We start from the raw sequence: 18,299 nt of genomic DNA, 5'->3' as shown, positions 1-18,299 counted from the left end.
TTTTTAATTGGTTTTCTACATTAGTTCTTTCAAGAAATTGAATGCCCTTTCTGTTCATTAGTATGGCAATTTTGATTTTCTGGTATCCTAACTCTTTAGCCTTCACCTCTGCTATTTGTTGGTCTCTGCTTTGGTGCTGAAGCATCATTCAAAGATTTCGTTTCCTACCCTGTATTTAGCCTCAAAGGCAACACCCCCTCTCCTGGCATGTGTGTGGCAAGCTCCATTAGATTTTATTAGGAGCTACCAATCTGAGATGTGTGTTCTGTTGTGGTTCGATGGTTTCCTTTGGTTGCTCTGGTCTTGATAGTCCAACAAAGTTTGACAATACCATCATAGTTTTGGATGTTAGTAGTTTTCAAAAGGATTTGGTGTTTTGCCTTCATGGTGATTTCTATGTATCTGGATGGTCCAAAGGGTGATGAAGAGTGCTTGCATATAATGTATATGATCCTCTATATGTGGCTACTTATTCAAGATACAACTGGCCAGGCAATTGTGCAATGACTGCTGCTGTAATTCTGTCATTTCTGTGGCCCTGAAGCTAAGATCAGATCCCAACCATATGGCCCTTAAGAAGGGACATTTGAGAAAGAGATGGTGAATAGTTTCCTCTTCCTCATGGCAAAAAGGACAAAGGGGTTGAGCAGGTATGCCTCTTTGGATTAGGGAGGGGGTGTATAGAATTTGTTCAGACCTAAGTAGATTAGAGTTTTCAAACTAGATCAGCTTTTTAAGAATGAGTGATAGGATCAATAAGCTTAGCTACTATTGTAGATTGATGTTCAACTAAGTTGGGATTACTATGAATTGGTGTAAACCAAGCTGGGTGTTCTAGATGGATAGAGGAGCCCTGTCCAACCAGCCATCTCTCTTGATGAAGAATGCCAGAATAGGGGTTTTAATGCTGACTATGTTCCTCCAAATCCAGGAATGATGGCTCTTTGGTTTGTGATTGAACAGATCCTCATTGAGAAAGTAATTTGGTTCGAAGTGTTGAAATTCCGAAGTTTAACCCCCTAAAACTGAATGACTTTAGGTTTACAAAATGAAAGTCAAAAATGACAATTACTTTTCTCAATTTTAGTAATTTGTAACTACAGCATCTTATAATTTGTCTGGAATCCAAAACCAATGTAAATTAAGCCAACTTTAATTTGTAATACACCTAAAAAATATAATAAAGCAATAAGGGGTAGGGGTAGGGTATTTGAACCCTACCCCTTTTGTCATCTTCCTTCATCTCTAGATTGTGCTAAAGATGACACACGGTGCAATAACCTTTTAGCCTAGTAACACTTTTCCTCTCATTTATTTAGGGTCTACCATAGTTGTAAGATTTGTGGTTATAAGTGATTCAATCTTTTTATTTTTATTTTTTAATATTCATCTTTTTTTTTTCCCCGATAATTCAATGGTTATAATGAGGGGTAGGGTATTTGAACCCTAGATATTTATGTTGAAAATACTAAAAGGTGTCAGTTGAAAACTTGAGTTACAAGGCTCTTGACTAATATTTGTCTATTTATTATTTAACAAAAACAAAATGGAAATCTAGAGACTCTAAACTCAATTCTACCTATCTACTTGTGAGAGACCACACGGTGTCTACACTACTATAATCAAATTATGTTGAAATAATAAAGATACATATCTAAGAAATAAATGGCAATTAGAAGGGCAACAAAAAAGAATTATTACTTGAAAAAAGGACATGGCTAAGATGTTGGCCTAGAATCTGGACAAAATTGGGGATTTAGAGGTAGAACATTCTTCTAATGTTTTAGGGTCTATTTGGATTGAGAGATGAGAGAAAGAGAGTGGAGGAGACTAGAGTAGAATTGGTTAAAAATAAGCTAATTTTGGGCTAATTCTACTTTACTCCTCCTCCTTCTCCCTCAATTCAAACGGATTATTAGGCTTAATTGATAGATACCCCACACACACACACACACACACACACACACACACACACACACACACATATATATATATATATATATCAATGAAAACCCCTGAAAGTTTTGAAGTTGATATGGTTTCCCTGTATAATGAATTTATGCTTGCTAAAAACAGAAATAAAAGAAAATATTTCCAAAACAATTTTGCTCAGTCTAAAAAAGACCGTATTAAAAGAAAATGGTTAGAGAAGATGAATCAATTGAAAAAACATATTTTGTTTTTTGATTTTCTTGAAAACCATTATGTTTCAAAAGATGAAGTTTCAATACAACATCTAAATGTGATAAAGAAATCAAATTTTGTTAAAGAAAACAAAACTATTGTTAGGTCTAGCCATCCACCTCTTGAGACAGTTTTGATAACTTGTCAAAAGATGGAAGTGAAGGCCTCCCCTTTCAAAATTGCTAATGATCAAACTCCCATTGTTAGTCTTATTGAAAAAAACAATATTACTAATGAATCTTTGCATATTATTGGTCAATAGCTTGACTGCATTGAAGAAAAAATTATTAAAAAAACTGTTTCTGTTGAAAAACCTGTTTCTGAAAAATCTGTTTCTGTCAAAACTGAAAAACCTTTGATTGATTTACCCAGTCAAAAAGAAAATGTGAATTTCAAAACCTCTCAGGCTAAAACCCTTGAGATTGTTGAGAAAATGTTTTCTGATTTAAAAGTTAAAACTAAGGGTACTTCTACAAGTACTCCGGCTACTCAAACTATTTCTAAAGAGGAAGTTCTAAGAAAAACCTGAAGAAAACCTTGAGAAAAACATGTTTTAAACTTAAGGGACAACCCTCCTTAAATAGGCAAAAATTCAGAGTGAATAGTACCGTGAACAGTAAAAGTGAACAATGACTATGAACAATACAATGAATAGTAAAATTTTCACTTTTGTCTTTAAAACATCTATAGTAAGAAGCTTGTCCAAATCTTGCTTAAAAGTAGTGTTGGAATACTTTGAAAGTAGTCTTGCAAACATTATTGGAAAGTAATCTTGGAATAATTGGAAAGTAGTCTTGGAATATTTGAAAGTACAATCCAAAAGAATAGGACCAAAAGAATCTTCTCTTCTGAACCAAAATATTACGCATGGAGTAGCAATAGTAGGTCTTGACTCAAAGATAAAAGACCAAAATATATATAAATATAAATATATATATATATATATGTATATATATATATATATATATTCTTTCCATATATTTATATTTTCATTCTGTAGTGTTTCTTTTATTTTTTAAGCTCAAACTTTTTAGAATTCATCGGTTCTATGGTTTTCCAAACAGAGGCCTAAAATACTTGACCTTTTGCCTCCATAGAGTACAAGTACTATGAACCTAGTTGGTACTAAGAGTCATAGACCTATTAGAACACTAAGCTTAGAGATCTAAGTTATAACTCAAAAACATGCAGGGCAAGCCTCCTAACTTAAATTTCATAAGTTTCTTGTTGATTGCAGCTAAGTGAGTGATTTTGTAGTGGAATAATTTTCGTGTTGAACCCTCTTAACAATCTTTCCAGCAACGCAGGCCCACAAGGTCTAACCCAAAGACCCACTATTTGGGCTTTTAGAGTTGACAAGAATATGCTGGCGAAAATGGCTAGATCAGGGCCTTGAGGCCCACTGTTACAACAAAGGACACTAGAGACTAATGCTCAAACAAAACTCTTTGCCCTACTTATTGTGTGGTGTGTACCAAGCCCTAATTTGAGAAGGAGAAACCCAACAAAGGGGTGATTTATAAATGTGGATTGGAGGGCAAGAGAGTCATTTTGCACCAATCTTGGACTCATAAAAGGTCTCTCCACTGGACTTGGAACACTTGAGAAACCATAAAATCTTGCTTGAATTCAACGTGCAAAGTCTAATCACTCATGAAAAAACCAATTTTTTATTTTATTTTTTAAATTAACACATATATGTATATAGTCGACACACATTTTTGCTCTTAATAAAGGATTCATTGAACATTTAATGCTAATTTTCCTAATCCTCAAACTCAGCAAATTTTCCTAATCCTCAAAATCCAAATCCTTTATCAACTGAGTCAACCACTCCTTCAAAGAGCAAGGATAAATAAACTCAGTTCTAAGTGTCTAATCTGACAAAAACCATACAGCCCAAGGCAATTTAAGAATTAATGATCCAAGTTTTCCTCTTCCTCATCGCATAAGACACAGTTCAACTCACTTTGTTTATGTTTTTAATGAGGCTGTACCAGCATATCAGTAAAATCCACACCTTGAGATGGGTCATAGGGAGAGCAAAAATTTAAGCGGCCACTTATGGAGAGTATATCCCATGTCTTGTTTTTAAAAGTCAAAGAGTAAAGATAACTTTAAATACCCATTTATAGTTGCAGCTCCTTTTCACTTCCTTAAGGGAATCCTAAAATATATTTTCTGAAATTTTGAAAAAGATTGATAAACACATAATTAACGCTTATAAAAGTGTAGGATTTGTGCACTATGAAATATAATACATCAGGCTAAAACAACAAAACCAAGGGGAAAATATGTCAAAACTTAAATTCTGGAAGTAACATCAAAACCATGTTAACAACTTGAGCAGGCTACCAATCTAAGCAGGATACCTTCTCTATTTTTCAACATTGTTTGTACAGTTGCTTGCCTGGTTGAGTCTGACTACTGTAAAGACGAATATGACCAGAGGATCAGCTTAGTACTTTATGGTTAAGTTTGTCGTACTTTTTCAGTTTTAACTACTGTTATCCTTCTATTCTATTTTTAGTTTAGTTCCTTTTACATGGTAGCCAAACTAAGTTATCATACGGAGATAGGCCTTCTGGTTTGTGTTACCATGTGAAATGAGCATGAAAAGTTTTTCTCTGATTATGATTCGCAATGGGTAATGAAAATTTTCAGTAAATAATTTCATCCAGGGTTAAAACTCTAACAGGTAAACGAAATTAAAGCTTACATAAATAAAGATCAAGATATATATATATATATATATATATATAGTAGTAGTAGTGGTAGTAGTACACACTTAAAATGAACTGAAACTTCTCATTAAAGTTCTTCATTGATTAATAAAAGGAGTACATTTACATCTTAAAAAAAAAAAAAAAAAAATGAAAAGCAGAAGGGATGTCAAGCAATAATATCCTAACTGCTAGTAGATGGTGGAGGGTTGATCTTAACTGCTGGTGGGGGTTTGGAGTGCTCAATCTCTTTGTCCTTGGCAACCTCCTTTTCCTTGGAAACCTCTTTACCATTAATAGGTTCTAAGGCTACTTTGGTGGTGTCAGCATCAACAGGTAGAGTAGCAGTAGGAGCTTTAGAAGTAGTGGTCGTGTGGGGGGTTGGTCGGGCTGCTACTCGCAATGCTAGAGTATAGAAGATGTTCTTTATTTTCCTCAAGTCCAAAGAAGCATCCACCCCAGCTAGGTTCAAAGTATCAGTCCATACCTGAAGGCAATAACCTCAGCAAACTCTTGTGACTTGAGCTCTCAGTGCGTCTTCTGTCACCTTTACCCCAATGTCGTAGCCAAACTGCTCGACCTGAGCAAGGGCTTCTTCTTTCTTCTCTTGCACTTTTTTTTTAGCTCCAATCTGCCCTCGAGCAATGGGTAATTACTCCTCAACTTTGCAAAGTTGCTAATGCTGATCCTCAGCCTGCTTCTCAGTGCCGGCTAGAGCGGCTTTGACACTCTTTCTCTCTCTCTCTGTCTACCTCGGTTAGCTTCGTGCCAAGGTCTTCGATCTTCTTTTCAATAACAGCCAAAGTCTTAATAGTAGCTACTCAACATGCTTCCTCATCTTTAAGCTAAGAATGGGCATGGTCTACCCACTCCTCGGCAATTTTAGTCGTTTGGATGGCCTAGGAGGAGAGGGCAATATAAGTAAAAAAAAAAAAAAAAAAACAACAACAACAACATAGCAAAATGTTTTTCTGTAAAATAAATCACAAGTTGAAGTTCTAACCATAGCTAAATCCCTTTTTAGGGTTAGAAAGACCTCATGTTTCTTTAGGGTTTTGAGGTTGGTTATGTCCTATGGAAGGAGCAGAGGTTGTTCTAGGGCATTGGCCACGTAGCCTACCTTCACTTGTTGAAAGTCTCTAATTGAAGAATCAAGTAAAAGGGGGAATCCATCCAGCTCGAGCTTCGGATTCTAGCTCGAGACCCTAAGGCGGTGGTCAGGTACCATTTCCAAACCCGACCCTCCGCCGTGTTCTTTCTCTAGGTCCCTTTAGCAACTTTCGCCCTCCTTTGGGGCTTGAGGTCTTTGGAAGGGGCAAGATCACCCTCTTCAAGCACCTCCTTATCCTTCTTATTCCTCTTCCTCTTCTTCTTGGGTTGTGTAGTAGGAGAAGTCCAGGTAGTAATTGGAGTTGGGGGCCAAGGTTAGATAGCCACTTCAGGCGTGGATCCTCCCACTTTCTACTCCAATAGCTCAAGGAGGCTGGTATTCTTCTTGCACCGAAGCACCATAGCTTCTAGTATATCGCTTGGCCCTTGGTTACTATTGATTTGAGCAGAGGGTAGAGGCCTGGAAGTAATGCCTGAAGACTTTGCTGGGTTTGGTCGGTCAAAGGCTTCGTAGTCCTCTTCTAAGTCTATCAACTCAAACACCCCGACCGTTTCTTCTTCCTGCACCGGGTCAAAAGAAACCACTTCCTCTACAACCACGCATTGACCGAGCAGCTCAACGTGATAAGTTCCTTCAGGGGGAGGTCCAATGAGGAATCCTGGAATTGCAACATTTATCTAATGTAGCCAAGGATCTTAAGCTTTGATAACGTTCTTCAGTGACTGAAAGCTGGAAGAGATGGGTTGTATCCGAGGATAATGTGGGCGACACGCAGCTAGCTGTCCGTGTGAAGGAAGATCTCAGACTGAAGAATTCTTTTGAGATATGCTTCATTAACTAGGCCGAAGTTAGGAGTTGTAAAATTCTTATCTACATAAACCCAAAAACAAAAGTATGATTAGAGAAAGAGTAAGAAAAAGCATTCATAAACTAGAAAGAAATAGGGACTACGAAATTAAAGTTTTCATTATTGGCAGGGGAAAGAACGAGGTACTTAAACCTAGAACACCCCACCTGGCTTCCCATCCGCATTGGAGAATGTAAGCCATCGTGCCATTCACCTGAGACGATCAAGAAATCTTGTTCTAAGCCCTTGTTGGATTCGGGGAGGCACGAAATTAATCTGACCGAGGGAACCCTAGTTTTAAGGTAATACCAGTGTCCTTAAGATACTAACAATTATATACCTAGTTAACATCATGGTAGGAAAGGTTTACTCCCATTTTCTGGTTAAGAGCATCAACACTACCTAATATCCTAAACAAATTTGGGGAGCACTTGGTCGGGCAGAGTCTGTGGGCAATTAAAAAATCCCTAGTCACTCTCCCTATAGGAATTTGCATTCCACCCTCTATAAAGGCAATCATAGGGATTATCACAGCCCCTTCTGGCCTAAAAGCATGCCAATCCCCTAAAAGTCAATGCTATATGTTAACCCCAAGTGGTATATTGTATCGGATTTTAAAGGCTTTAGACCGTTGGGCATATCTACCAAACTAGCAAATCTACCCATCTAGGAAGCAAAAGAAAAACTATCAAAGAGTCGTAGGCCGAGGAAGGAAAGGATCCTAAAGGCAATATATAAACTACATGGTACTTACATAGGGATATGCAAGGAGCACCTTGAACCGCTTCTTTAAAAGACTGAAGATTTGGGAAATGGAGAAAATGAACCTCCCACATCCTTTATATAGGGAGACAAGATGAGCGGGAAAGTTCTCGCTTAAATTCCCATGGAGAATCTCCACCGTAGGATCTTTATCGCGCCGTAGAACATAGAGGACAGAGCGTCGTGTGAAGCAATATATGGGGTGTCACAAATGCCGAAGCTTCAGGAGTGTGTTCAAAGCATGTGAAAAGACGTTATCACGTGGGAATGTTTCCTGGGTGTGTGAAGTTCTGAAGCAAAAATCAAAATCCCACTTTCATCAATGGAGAAAAAATGTGGTGTTTTAAGGGGCTATTATGAGGATAAATATGCCAAGTAACTGTGTTGGGCCATGGGTCGTGCCCAAGGATATATAGAAGCATGAGGATGGTCAAAAGGTTTGTTAAGTTTTGGGGTCAATAGGCCGAGGACAAGGGAAGATAATAACGGATTGGCGATAGTTTTCGAGGAGTCGAGCCTCCTCGAGCAAGCATTGTGGAAGGTTGGAACCCAGCCATCCTGGGTATGCTTTACAAAAGGTAATTGTTCTTTTAAGGATAAGCATCAGGGAAGGTAACAGAACAAGGGAAGAAATAACTAAGGAGAAGGTTGCCATCACCACATTAAATGCTCTACACCAAACCAACTGACTGCATTTATGGGGAAATGACACTTGAATAGTGCTATCTGAGTTTACAGCTATTCACAAAGTTTCCAAGAGGTTTTGATGTGACAAACATCTAAGAGATTACCTACAAGATCAATAGGTGGAAGGCTGGGATGGAGGATTGAAGGACTATATAAGGGAAAGGACCCCGTAAAAAATGGGGCGTGTAATCTGAGAAGGGAGAAAAAGAGAGGAACACACTGTATTCAGATAAGTCTGAGTTAATATAAGAATATCTCATCCTCAGACTTGATTGAGGAGCGTTATTTCTCCCGATTTGTGTTTTTAGTCTTATTGGTATGAATCCTATTTGCCATGGCCCATACTTAATCTACCAAAATGTTTTCTTGTAAAACCCATTCTCTAACAAATATATTGTTCTGGGCTTGTTAGGCTATCATCCACTGTTCTTGGTGGGCTGAGGTTTACCGCCAGTCCATACAATGACATTTAGAAAAGAATGAGAAAAATAGCTTTTTCCCACCATTAATAAATTCCAACTTCTAGCATCCTATTTTAATGTTATTTTTAATTCCAAACCAATCTATCTCTTTTGAAGTATACAAAGTATAATCATGATCTTTTTTCTTGAATACATTACTTATCTCAATACATCCATCAAAATACATCGAATCAAAAAATACCTATTGAAGATGCTTTGCAAAAAAACAAAATGTCTCATTGTACGGCACCGAGACCCCAAGGCCCATGAAGGTCCTTGGGCCCAGGCCCAACAGGAACAACCCCATTGCCCAAAACCCTTCTTGGATCTGCCTTAGCGCAAAGAAAACAATTTTGGGCCTTTTGTTTTGATGTGTGCTCGGCATATGTTCCCCGAACAAGCTTATTAACCGTGTCCAGGTTAATTGAGATATGCTCAGTAAACTGCATTACCGAGCACCGTCAACTAAGCTGGAACCAAGTTCCAAGGTCATAATTGTTGCACCCCACTCTCACCTAAAAATCCACTTAAATCAGATAATACTGGACCTTCAATAGCACTAACAGAGGCTGAAGACGTAATCTCACCACAGACCTTGGCTATAAATAGCAGAAGTTTGGAAGGAAGAAGGGGTTCAGAAAAACTGAGAGAAAATAGTCAAGTGAGAAAATATAAACTGAGTGTTGCTTTGAGTCTCTCTGCCGAGAACGACCCAGAGTAGGAAATCCTCAAGCCCACTACAAATAAATTGTGAGCCCAAGTGATTTAAGGCCCAGAAGTCTCATACTTGGTTCTTACACTCATCAATCAACGTTTTGCAAAATATCACATCAATCATTGCTCAAAAATGATTAATTTAATCAATTAGGAAAATAACTTTTTATTTATAATCTATTAAGATTATTTTCTCTGCAGAAACTACAAATTTGTCCACTCAAAAAGATGATAGAATAAACAATTATTAGCAAAATCTCATAATTAAGTTTCTATGTGCATCATTATAATAATTAAAATAATAACAACAACAACAATGATAAAAATAATTATGAAAATACAATTGCGAAAGCTAAAATATGTCACTCATTCAATTATTTCCATTTGATTAACCTTTGCTTTTATCTAAATAAGTGTCACTCATTCAATTTTTTTTTAATCAGGAATTGGAATACCAAAATACCTAAATATGCATAAAAGTCAATACAAATTAGCCAAAAAGAGAAACAAATGTGAAGTGATAATTAAATAAAAAAGAAAAAAGAAAAAAAGAATTAGTGCAGGAAAAGTGGTTGAAACAATAAAAAAAAAAAAGCATCAAAAGAGACAAAATTGGAGAGAGAGAGAGAGAGAGAGAGAGAGAGAGAGAGAGAATTGACCTTTTTGTAATGAACAACTTGGAAGGAATAGGGGAGAGAAGTGTAAATGAATTAAAAGAAATTTATAAGAAAATCAAGTTGGAAGAGGAAGAGTAAAAGCAAATGAAATGTTCAAAAAAGTGAAACCGTAGAATTTATGAAGATGAAGGGTTGGAATGGTGGAAGTAGATGAAAAGTTCAAAAAAGTGAAATCGTAAAATTCATCAAGATATAAAGGAGAAAATTTATAAATTTATAAAGGAATTCAAATGAAAAAAATTTAAGAAGTCAATGATTGGAGAAAAGATAAAAAAACTGAACAAAGAAGACAATGGTTGAAAAAGATTAAAGGTTAAACAAAGTAAAAATTGCAAAAAATTAAAAAAGACTACTAATGACATGACACAAAAAGAGCTTTTGTAAAATTTATTTTAAAGCTTCCATTATTGTATAATAGTATAGATAGATATGTATAGACATTGTTTTTTATTTTAGATTCTTCATTGGTTTTATTGCTTAGTTATAACATTTAAATTAAAGTAGATGAATGTGTAAAGACAAAATTATATATAAAGTTAAAACCACTCAAGATAAATGTGTAAAGTCAATCTCTATATATATATATATATATATTCTCAAAAATATATTTATATATTTAATAGTGTCAACAAAATTTAGGAATAAAAATTAAATAAGAAAAAGAATGATTATATAATTAATAACATGACAGATGAGGCGGTGATATGAGCTTAAATGTTATGCTTTAGCTTTTATATTTTTATTTTTATTATATAGATATAGATTGAGTCTCTTTGACAGACTTAATTTTTTTAATAAAAGAAATCTCTTTTACAGGGTATAATCTACTTAATGTACCATCTGGACATTGGTCCTTTGTTTCATTATCGTCATGTCAAATGAGCATGGACAGCTTTGCCCTGGTCATTGTCAGAAATAGATAAGAACAACTTTAGTCAAGAATTTGATTCAAATTGGATTTTTTATAAGGCGGCAAATTTTTCAAGTACATCAAGGGGCAAAAGAATTAATTTTCAGTTTAGCAAGGTAGTTCATGTGGTAGCACCCATTCCCATTCAAACTCGACCAACATTACACACACAAACGTTCTATGAAGCACTAAATTTCGAAAAAGACATAAAGAGCTAAATATCTAACTAACAGAAGGAAGAGGAAAAAGATGTCACTTTTAAATGGGATTCAAATATTATTAAGGTCTAATAAATGCTTCTGCACAAAAATTACACAGGACAATAAGGTGTACCATGTATGATGATTTCCTAACACAGTAACACTAGACATGGCAAAACGGGTCAGAATTTTCTAACCCGACCCAACCCAACCCGAACCTGTTTTTTGACCCGAAACAAAAACGGGTTGACCCGTGACCCGACCCGTGTTTTTTGCGGGTCAACCCAACCCGACCCGTGACCCGACCCGAACCCGAACCATTTTTTTAAAACTTTTTTTTTTTTTTTTGGTAAAAAAAATAGTGAAATTAAGACAATATTGGTTTAATTGTTTATTGTGAGCTTTAAGGAATCAATTGATACATTTACATAACTGCATGCAAATTAATTGAAAAATAAATGGTTGAGCATTCTGTAATGAGTAAAGATTTTTAGATATCAAATAGCAAAGTACATGCCAAGATAACCTGGTTACAGTAAAGTTAAAAACAGATTTAAAATTGTAGATATGTGTGAGACACATTCACAGGTGTGAAAATAGTAAAGCCAAAGTATCAAATTAGCATAAATTATGAATGCTTAGATCTATTTTTTAACAATTTATGTTCAAAATAAACGGCTTTTCAAAATAAATTATAATATTTCCTAGAGTGTGTGCTGCTTAACAATGATATGATCTTCATAAAAGAGACTATGTATAAATAAGTAAGCAATCAAACTTTAATGTATATCTCAAATTGAAATAGAGTGTCAACCACAATTGATAATAGATTATAAAATTAATTTTTAAAATTGTAACTTTCTTATATGTTTTTATTCTTTATCAAATGAGTTATCCAATAAGTCATTTATAATTTTTTTTTTTTGGAATGTTGATATTGTGTAAAAATAAAACTTGTATATTTGTTTTACTTATCTTTGTGTTATTTTGTTTTAGATAGCAATGTTAGGATTTGTATAATTTTAAAATTATTGAAAAAGTATTAATAAGTTTAACTAAGTTTATTCTTGATATAAGTAGTGAATTCAAAATAATGCATTTTACATCAAGTAATATGTTGCATAACTATCCAAATGGCAAATACATATTGTTTTCTTTATTAAAAAAAATATATATATATTTCATGTGAAAAATACGGGTCAACCCGACCCAACCCGACCCGACCCGCAACCCAATTGACCCGAACCAAACCCGACCCGACCCGCCCGTTTTGCCATGTCTAAGTAACACTGCAGCGTAAAAGCAGCACATAGCAAAGTACATTTATTAAATTATTATTGAAAAGATTAGATGATTTTTCTCTAAATATTTTGCTATATAAAGCATGCCTACATAGGGAAGGCAATGGGGCGGGACGGGGCCGAAGGATGAGGTCTTCGTCTCCGTCCCACATGGTTTTGTCTTGCCCCATCCCCGTCCCGCCCCACATGACGGGGAATACTTTCTCACCCCATCCCCACCCCTTGGGGCCCCACAAAGCCCCGCCCCACCCCGTAAAACTTTAGTTTTTGTTAATTTACCCTACAACTAGTACAATTTTTTTTAATGAAACCTATTTCATTAATAAAAATATACTTAAAATTACAACTAAATTTATCCCATCAAATCAAATCAATTTTTAGAAAAAATTGATTGAATAATATATCCAAGTGTTTAACAAGACAATCATTAAAAAAAAAAAAAAAATGAAAATCTCATAGTATAACACATAACAAAATAAAGGCAGAGAATCACATTGGGTGGAATAAAATATGCTAATATTAATATGTTTGTTTAAATAATAAGGTTTCAGGGTATGAAAAATTTACAATTATAACCTTTAGTAACGCAGAGCGGGGTAGGGATGGGGAGGGGCGGGGCGGGGTGGGTCTAAAAAGCCTAAACCCATCCCCGCCCTGCCCCGTGGTGCGGGGCTAAAATCTTACCCCATCCCCGCTCCACCGCCTTTGTGAGGCAGGGAAAACCCATGTGGGGCGAAGCGGGGAGGGGCGGGGAAAAATTGCCATCCCTAAGCCTACATAAGCACGCCCTCAAAACCCTAACTTAGAAATCAAAAATGCAGAAAAACAAAACAACATTAACGTTCTGTTTGTTTTGTTGGAAAACCTTCTATATAGATAGTTTTCCATATTTTCCAGTGCTTGGTAACATAAAAAAAAAAATAAATAAATAAAATAATGGTCAACGGAAAACTATCTTTGGTTAACGGAAAACTCTTATAAAAATAAATTTTATTTTCTATAGGTTGTTTTCCAAAAAAAAAAAAATATTGGAAAACAATTTCTCTCTCATGCAGCGCATAATTCCTATAAATATTATCTTCTTCTGACTCAGGAAACAATATTTTCTTTCACTCATTCAGCCTTTCTCACAACAAACTCTCTCATTTCTTCTCTTCCCTTTGTTTTTTTCTCTCTTTTCACACTCTTACTATCACCCCCTCTGGCCTCTTCTCTTCCCATAGATTTCTCTCTCTATCTGCCTTTCTTCTCTTTTTTCTCCCTATTTCTTCTCCCCTCTATAACACCATTCTATAATAAGGTGTTTTTTTTTTCCTCCTCACAAATCCGTCAACAGTTCTATAACAATTTTTGGTATTTATCAAACTATTTGGCCTAGGTGGCATTTTGAACTATTTAAAATGGAAATTATGGGTATAATGATTATTTTGAATTATGAGAAGTACGGTTAATATATATATATATATATATATATATTTTTGCTCTTGATTTGTGCCACTATAGTACACTGCCAGTGTACTTGGTTGATTTTTTTCTATGTTCATATACATGAACAAGATGAGTATTTGAGATCATAAAAATTGGACAGCTAATTTTGATTGTGTCCGTTGTCAAAATTTTAGTTTGAAAACCAAATTCATTCTTGGTTTTTTTTATTATTTATTTATATTGATTACATTAGGTGAGTTTACACAATACACATATTATACATGTTTTAAATTATACAAAAAATGTTATAAAAATTGTGGATACCAAACACCAGAAAATATTCTCACGCCCATTTTCAAGGTTGTTACTAAATACCAGAAAATGAGATAGTTTTCTAGAAAATGCTCTTTAGAAAATGAACCATTTTCCAGAAAACGATAATGCTGAAACAAACAGAGCGTAAAATCAAAGAAACTAACAACCTAGCATGCTTTAAAATACAAGGCAAAGGAAAACCTAAGCTAAACAGACATAATATAGCATGAACAAACACAAGAAAACAAGAATTAAAAAGCAAAAAAAGAAGAAAATAAAAAGAAAGAAAAAGAAAATTGAGACCTCAAAACAAAAGCTCCAAAGCTTGATTTTGACCATTTCCTTCAATCAAATCTATTTACAAATTAATAAAAATGCGATTAGTAATCTTGAAATTCAAAGATCAAGGCCAAAAATGCCTCAACCAAATAAAATTGACTTGAGGATGTTTTGTGAAAAACTCCATCCGTAATTCACCATTTCTAGTGAATCTTAGGTTTTCTCTTAAGATTTTCTATGTGTTTTGAAAAGATACCATATATGGCTATTTATATTGTGAAAATGGGGGTTTGGAACGGCTCTTAGACAATGTGGGATTCATTCCAATCCTCAACATTAATGTAGAAAACTTGTCTTTCTTATACTTCTAAAATCCTACCTGTGTGCATAGGATCGTGTTTGCGTATGCAGGCTTTAAGGCTACGTATGCAGGTTCATGCTTGCGTATGCAAGCTGAGGGTTTCTTTTGGCCTTTATTTTCCAAAAATAAAATTTTTTGCTCATTAAAAACTTACATTTTCCATTTTAACATCTCTCAAGTCAATTTGTAATCTAATTGGGCCATAAAACAACCTTGGGTCTTAGAATTTCTACATCATTGGGGAACAAGGGCCCTAATCGTAAGGGGTATAAAATGCGATGTCTACATCGGGCAATTTGTCTTTTGACATTGCTTGATTTAGAGACTAATATATCAAAACTTTGAGATTCTACAAACCCTACAAAAGTAGCAATCTTTGGTAAGAGATTATTTGAGCACCCCTACCACAAATTGCATAGTCAATTTTTCAGAGCATTGGAGATTAAGGCTCCTTCTTCTTGTAATAAAGTCATTAACACTTTCATTCAATTTTTGTCGAGCATTAGCTAAGTCAATGATTAAAACTTTTCTTTTTGAGCTTACAAATTAGGCAAGAAAAGCACTTTGTAAATCATCCCAAGTATGAATTGACCTTGGCTTTATTTAAGTGTACCAAGTAAATGCAAAGCCCTTGAGAGATTTAACAAATTGCCTTATCAACAAGGCATCTAACAAAGCAGGTTCTCCACAAGCCGAATAAAAATGCTCTAAATGTTCTTGAGGGGAATCAGTTAAGCCAACAAAGTTCTCAAAATTTGGTTTTTGATAACCTGTTGGGAATGAAACAATGTCATAATGAGTTGGATAAGGTTTTTGATATCCAAGAATGAGTAAATTTATAGATGCCTAAAATTCTTTGATTTCCTCAACAATGAGTGTCTTTAATTCATCTTGTGTTATAAAACTAGATGATGTGTATCCTTCTTCAGCTATAGGCACATGAGTTCGTGTGAATGTACTTACTTGAGATGCTGCTGCCAAGGTTGCTATTTCGGCATCTTTCTCAATGAGTTTCCTTTGCAACTCTCGAAGTTGCTATTCTAAATGTGTGCCAAATTGATCCATTAGAATTTCTAAAAAATCTTCCTCTTGAAAAATAGACTTTAAATCTCCGTATAGTGGACTGTGAAAATCACTTTATGTTTCCTCAATATCAAAAGAAGTGGTGGAGATTGATGAGTCGCTAGTAATAGATAGGGACATAAGGTGTGCCCTAGAGCATGTGATAGGACTTGAGTAAGGCTTTGGTGGTTTATTAACTCCATCATAAATCTCTGTCACATTTCTATGTTTCAAATTTGTCCTTAATCCAAAATTTTCTTCTTTTGCCAACAAATAGCTTGCAAAGATTGCCCATTTTTGAACTTTCAAGTTTGACTTAGCCCTTTTTTATTGTTCAACACAAAGATCTGTTAATAGGTATTGATCAAATAACTTAGAAGTTTGGATTTCTTCTCTCCTTACATTTATTCTAGGACTTTGCTTGATTGGTGGCAATGTTTCAAGGGAGGCATTGGTGTCCTTGGCTACTTCTTTTTCTTTGGCAATAAGATCATACTTTGGTGAAGTTAATTCAAGAATGTGAGGCCACATTACCTTTGGTCAAGGAGTCACCTTTTGCTTTAGTGATGCCTTCTTTGAAGTCTTTATAGATTTTTGGATGACCTTAACCTTTATGTGGCATTTAGTACGAGGGAATCCACATTACTCCTAGCATCCAGATTCCTAGGAATGTGATTCCTTACAATCTGGATGCTTGGGAATGTAGCTATTCCTATGTTTGGCTTCATTGGAAATCTCTTAAGATTCTTAGGAATGTGAGATTATAATGTTTGGTTTATTCTCAGGAATCTTAAATGAATTATTTATTTTCCCATTCTATCATTCAATTTGAATGTGAACTACCAAGTCCTTTAAAAAAAAATCTTCCTCTAAATAAATAATGAAAAACGAAATATAAACTATTAATAATTTTTTGAGCAACATACACACAATAGCAAAAGTGAATACCTGGCAATAATGGAGGGTCCCCTTCAAACTTTTTTTTCCACACGTGAAACCTAAATAAAACTTTGTTAAAGAATATATCAATAGAGTTTTCTATCCTATTTATGTTATTTTGGCGGGAAAAGATAAAGACAAAGGAAAAGATATTGAAAATTTGTTTTATATTTTTATCTTAATTGCTTAAATGATAAGAAAAAGGAGTTAAAATTGTCAATTTATAAAAAAATACAATTTCCTTTAAACCTAGGAATCTGGATACCCACCTGTTTTAAAGGGAATCCATATTCCTACTAAGAGGGGTTTAAAGAGGGAATCCAGATTCCCTGGCATGATTTGCAACCAAACATGGGAATCTTTAAAAATTCCTGGGAATCCTAAAACATTATCCCGTACCAAATGCCACATTAGGGTTTAGGAGGACTAACTTTATTTTCTTCAGTTGAAGTCACCATCATTGACTCGATGGTTCCCAAAGTAATTTTGATAGAGACAATCATGATTTTTATTGAAAGAAGCCTTGGGGAGAATCCCACGGTGTTAGGGCCATTGATCTTAGGACCCTCAGTTTGGGATCTTTCAGTCTTGGCATTTTTCATTGCCCTTTAATTTCTTGAAGCCTTTGAAGTATTATTCTTTACAACCATATCAATCATGTTCAAAGGCATCTTTGAAGTTGACAAAACTTGGACTTTGGTCACTTGTCCATCATTTGGAACCTCAAGTTCGACGAAAGGGTGACCAAGGGTGAATGTCATGTGATAACCACTTGCTCCTTGTGCAAATGTAGGACATTTATGGAAGTATATAATCACTTATGGAGCCATTGGTAAACCTATTTACAACACAAAAAGCTAATGTATAAGAAATATAGATGGAGATGAAAAGGAGAATGAGTCCCATCGGGCATGCCAAAAATTACGTTGGGCAAAAAATGTAAAATTATGTTTAACAATAATTGTTATATTATGTTTAGCAAATGTTAAATTATGTTTAACAAAAATTGTTATGCAGCGAAATTCATCAAGATAATTTCACCCATAGGCCTTTGGGGATACGGATTTTACCGATGTGAGTAATGCCAATTCAAGATAATGTATCTCTTAATTACAATCCTTTATTTCAAGGGAAGACACTTTGATTCCAACCTATTGCCTTTATACATAATTTATTTATTTTTATGTTTGAATTGATATGTGTTTTTATTCATTTGTGGCTGAACTTAATAATTTATTTAGGTTGCCTTTGTACCCTTGGCAGGATCAAGCCAATTCATAGTTCTTAAATTTAAGGTTTGCAATTTAAAATCATCAAATATGACTTTGTCCATTTTAA

The sequence above is a fragment of the Quercus robur genome, chromosome 4 (assembly GCF_932294415.1).
Source record: "Quercus robur chromosome 4, dhQueRobu3.1, whole genome shotgun sequence".
NCBI lineage: Eukaryota > Viridiplantae > Streptophyta > Magnoliopsida > Fagales > Fagaceae > Quercus > Quercus robur.
The sequence above is the reverse complement of the archived record's forward strand: the minus strand, read 5'-3'. Positions refer to the sequence as shown.